Source organism: Cajanus cajan, chromosome 3 (assembly GCF_000230855.2).
Source record: "Cajanus cajan strain Asha chromosome 3, NIPB_CcT2T_4, whole genome shotgun sequence".
Classification (NCBI taxonomy): Eukaryota; Viridiplantae; Streptophyta; class Magnoliopsida; order Fabales; family Fabaceae; genus Cajanus; species Cajanus cajan.
The window spans coordinates 18,439,563-18,445,047 of record NC_138519.1 but is presented as its reverse complement, the minus strand read 5'-3'; positions in this window follow the sequence as shown (position 1 = coordinate 18,445,047).

Sequence of the window (5,485 nt, the reverse complement as noted above, 5' to 3'; positions counted from 1 at the left end):
CCTCTGCATCCCAGCCATCCACACAAAACACAAATGCATCGCATGAGTCCACCTCAGCCTCGATCCGTGACTTCATCTCCATGCCCAATGACATTGAGGACAATGTCAAAGGTGATCGGGTCGGTATTGATACAGGTGGGAGGCCCAAAAGAGTAACCACAAGGCCTTGCAAATTTAAAGATTACACGTTTTAAGGAATTGGGCCTTAAAAGGCCAATAGTTTAAGTTGGAGTCCAACATTTAGTTTCAGTCATTGTTTTTGTTTTCTTAACTTAGAATCAAGGCCCTACACGTGTAGGAACCAGAGTCCTTAAAGTTTCTTTTTATTGTGATTGTATGGACTATTTTGAAGCAAGGAATGGGTATCTTCTTAGCATTAACCTAGTGTAGAATTGTTCTCTAGCAATCCTCTATTAGACTTGTCATATTAATGATAAACATTCTACTCCCAACACGATAGAGATAATTAATTTCTGGTGATGACGTAAGTGGCAATGCATGAAGTCCATTTTAATGATCATTATTGTATGCTATTCTCTGGTAAATGTCCCACCAATGGAGAAATTAATGCTTTTATTAACACCACCACTTTATTATTGACATCAAAGAAAACGACCATTGCATTTGCATATGTCCAAACTCGAAGTTAATCCATCCATTGGAAATCTTCAAAGTACACTTCCGTGTCGTTCTATATATTTCAAATATTGCGAGCTTTCAAGGTCCCATCACCATCTACATCTCTCTCAACCACCCTCTTTAGTCGTCAAAAACAAATGCTTCCATCTTTGTCAAGAACCACATCAACTCTGATTCGAATCTCTCCTTTTCTGCATTTTTTGTCATTTGTTATATTTTCTCTATCAGACAATGGGGAAAAGCTTGATTAAACCTTTATTAATGTTAATTGAAACTAGTGGCCGTGCACTCAATTAGAGAATCGCGGCTACGAAAATTTAAACATTAATCACTCACTCAGAGACTCTCTATGAACCCCCTTTATATTTAATTAATGTTTTGTCGGGGTGGATGTAAATCGAATTGAAACTATCATTTTCGATCAGGAAATTAATTAATCTCACAGTTGGAATACCTAATTAAAGTCCAAATTCCTACTACTCCTTTGGATGCTTGCACCGCAATTTGTTTCTGTTTTATTTAAAAGTCGTCACTTGACACTTGAATCAAATATAAAAAAATTAAGTGTAGTTTGAGTTGAATGTATTATAAAATATGAATTAAATCAAATTAATTTTTTATTTTATTTGACCAAGCTTTTGTGGTTTTAAAAATTTATTGTTTAAAAATCAATTAAATATATAATATTATGTTATTTATTTATGATTTATATGTCACAAATAAAATTAAAAGTATACAAAATTATAAGTAATGAAATTATTTTATCACTTAATGTATTTAGCACCAATTCCATCTTGTTATTTTAGTGAAAACATTTATTTAATACAATTTTAGTAATCACATGTTAAACTTTCAAATTGCTACATAAGAACTTAATTTTTAATGGTATTTTACCTTAATTTAATGTTAAATATTTGGTAATGCTTCACTTTTTTTATTAAATATATAACTGTTGGGGCTACTCGAAAAGATTCTCTCGAGATCTACTCGAAAAAGTCAATTGAAAGTACGCAAGCCATATAAACAAATAAAGGATAAGTATGACCAAATGTATATAGGTATTCGAGGGTAAGTCGAGAAGTTAACAGAGGTTACCTGAGCTGTGTGGGAACAATTATACCTGAGTGGCTACTAAACGAGTAAGTCGAAGAAACAAAAAATCAAGTGGGATGAAACGGTTATAAAAAGTTACATTTAAGCCACGTAATGGGGATAGTGGATAACTGTTACGAGCCCACAACGTACGCATACAAAATTAACCGTTCTCGGCTTAAGCCACGAAATGGAGGTAGTGGATAGCAGTTACGAGCCCACAACGTACGTATACAAAATTAACCGCTCTCGGCTAACTCTATAAATATGAGAAACATATCCCTTCACAAGGGGTTGGAAAAATCATACTTTCACTCTCATAAGCACTCACCGCCTGCGCATATGACTTCTGTGCATGGAATTGTTAGATATGACAACTTCTTGGCCATATTTTCTTTCTTTTTCTAGGATTAGTTTAGTTTTGTTTAATACCATAGTGTAGTTCGTAGTTCATAGTTTGTTATTCTAAAAATCATGATATTGTAACTTGATGATTATGCGAAGTGGACAATGATTTGTATTGCCAATATATGTATTGTTCATTCTGTTTATTTGAGTATCTACATGCATGATAATTATTGCTTGATAATCATTAATGAAAATCTTGAAATGAACGCTTACTAGTTACTCTGTTCTCGTCTATCTCCGTTCTTAAAGAAAGTTTAAACGTAAAATACCTAAATTGAAACAATTTCGTGCTAGTTCAAATAAAAATGACTCATAAACGAATTCCACCACAAACAAATTGGCACGCCCAGTGGGACCTGTTTTATACATAAGTGAACTAGTTTTCGGTATATATGTTTTATGAGACTTAGGAGTGGAAGAACCATGTCTACGTCTAATAATAGCAGAGAAGTGAACAATGATAATCAAGTAGAGGTAAAGAACGGAAATCCAAACCCGGATAATGTGACTACTGTGACAAGGGGGGCAATATCACCTCCTGTTGTGCTCGAAAATGTGGCTAGGCAAACAAATGTATCCCAAGAATTTGCAAATGCCACTAGAGATTACCCATGGGGTATGCCACAAAATTGGCGAACTACTCAACCTGTACACGTCGAGATGCCAGTACCCTATTTAGGACCAAACTCACAAATGCATGTATCTCCACAGGGATATAATCCCGGACCAAATGGATTGGGATTTGTCATGCAAGATCCGTATCAACACATAGGGACAAGTCAAAAGGGATCTCTGGTTCAATAGAGTAGTTATGTCCCCACAGGTATTAGTAATCAAGCCATGATAGTCCTTCAACAACAGATAGACCATAGTAATCATGATATGGTTAATTTATTGTCGACTCAAATGCATAATATACTTGTTGAGCTTAGGGGAGCTGAAGACTTTAAGAGTTTTGATGATCACAACAACTTGGAGACAACAAGTGTACAACAACAACATTGAACACAAAAACAAAGTCAAGGAAGAGTCAAGAAAAATACCTTGAAGTATAGATATGTAATAGAGCTTAGGAAGCAAATTGTTAAAAATGAATTGTTATATTTGTGTCTGTGTGTGCTTTGTGCATTGAGCAAATCTTGTCTAGAATCAAGTAGGGAGTAGATGATGATGAGTTAAACATTGGAAAATTATTTTGAGACTTAAAATGAAGTTTTAAGAACTGACTCAAAATAATCGATTATTGTTAAATATAATCGATTATTTCAGCAAGTGGGCTAAGTGGAATGCCTTGCTGTAATAATCGATTATTTGCCAAAATAATCGATTATTTCAGGAACAACTCTCTGGAATAATCGATTATCCAGCTAAATAATCGATTAAATTGTTCTTGATTGATTTCCAGAAATCTGAAGAACAAAATAATCGATTATTCTTTAAAATAATCGATTATCTGGGTTTGAATTTTTATAAATAGTTTGAACTCTTTTGAAACTTCATAACATTGAGTAAAAACTGATAATCAACTGGTAAAAACGTTTTAGAGAGTCTGTGTGACATCTTGGAGAGTTTTCTTTGTGAAATCCAAGAGAAAAACGTTTGTGAAAAGCTTATGAGGAAATCATCATCATCATCATACTCTTGAAAGAGGAAGACAAAGATTTGTTCAAGAATTCCAGGTGAATTCGTTTCATTTTATTCTTTGTGAATCTTTGTGAAAAATCTTGAGAAGGGTTTCTCAAGTGGTGAAGTTTCTTGTAGTGGGTTCTACAAGAGTTACTTTCTTGGGGTCAAGAAAGTGGTTATCTTTTTGTAGTGAAGTATATGCATGTGTGTGTGCTTGTAAACCTTCTTGCTAAAAGATAGTGGATCAAATCTTAATCAGGTGGTGATTAAGGACTGGATGTAGGTCACATGTGGTGTGGCTGAACCAGTATAAAAGACTTGTGCAATCTTCTTCAACCTTATCTCTTATTTTGTAACTTCTTGGTTGTGCTTTAAAGAAGATAAAACTTGACTAACATGTGTATGTGAATTTTGATGGTTTAAATCTATAATTGGATATTATATTTGAACTTCATTGTCTTGTAATCAAGTTGCACATTGCATTCATATCATAGTAACAAGTCTTTAAGAGTGCTTCATTTGAAAATTCTGTCATAGAAAAGTTTTGATTGAATTTAAGATCCAAAAACTCTGATAAATTTTTAAAGGGTCATTGAATCCAATTCACCCCCCCCCTCTTGGATTGGGCCATTCTTTTCTAACAATACTAACCCCTCTATATGAGTTAATAAATAAAATAGGAGGTAAAATGGGAGACAATCCACCCTCGAGAGCCATGAGTGCGAACTTGAACGATATGGAAAATCAAGGTGGGAATGTAGGTTTTCCTCAAAATTTAAGCAGACCTCATAGGAATCTTGACGAAAATTTAGATCAAATTGTAGAAAGGGGTACTAAATAGACATGGTTTCAAAGTAGGTCGAAATGAACGTCCCTATTTTGTGTCTGCTTTTCCAGAATATGTAACTCAGGTAGAATTGCCTAGGGTGCAAAAGTCCCAAAATTTTTGAAATTTACGGGAGAATTGAATGAGTCTACTGTTGAACATATAGCGAGGAATTTAGTCGAATGTGGAGATCTAGGGAATAATGAATATTTAAAAATGAAGTATTTTCCAAGTTCGCTAACTAAACATGCTTTTACATGGTTTACAACGTTGCCTCCTAATTCGATTAACACCTGGGCTCAATTAGAAGGGAACTTTCATGAACATTTCTTTCGAGGAGAAACTAAAGTGAGTATAGTCGATTTAATGAGTATTAAGAGACAAAATCATGAAACGTTAGACGACTATTTGAATAGGTTCAGGCAATTAAAATCTCAATGTTACATTAACATACCTGAACACGAATTAGTCAAAATTGCTGCAACAGGGTTAGATTTTTCAATTCATAAAAAATTAGTAAATGAACAATTAAGAGATATGGCCCAGTTAGCAGAAAAAGTGAGAAGGATCGAACAAATTAAGTTAGAAAAGGAGAAATTAAGGAAGCTCGATAGATTTTTTCGAAAAGAAAAGGTGGCTTATGTAGAAAACACAGAGATCAGTGAAGATGTTAATTGTGAGAGCTTGAGTGAGGATTTTGAAGTTAACATAGCCGAATTACGTCCTGGCCCTACTTATCAATACCAAATGTTAAAACCAGGAGATAATGTGGAAGGGAGTACAACCAGACGATATAGTTTCGATGTGACTAAGGCTGATAAAATATTTTATATTTTGTTAAAAGATAAACAGATTGCACTCCTGGAAAACCATAAAATTCCTCCATTCGAACAA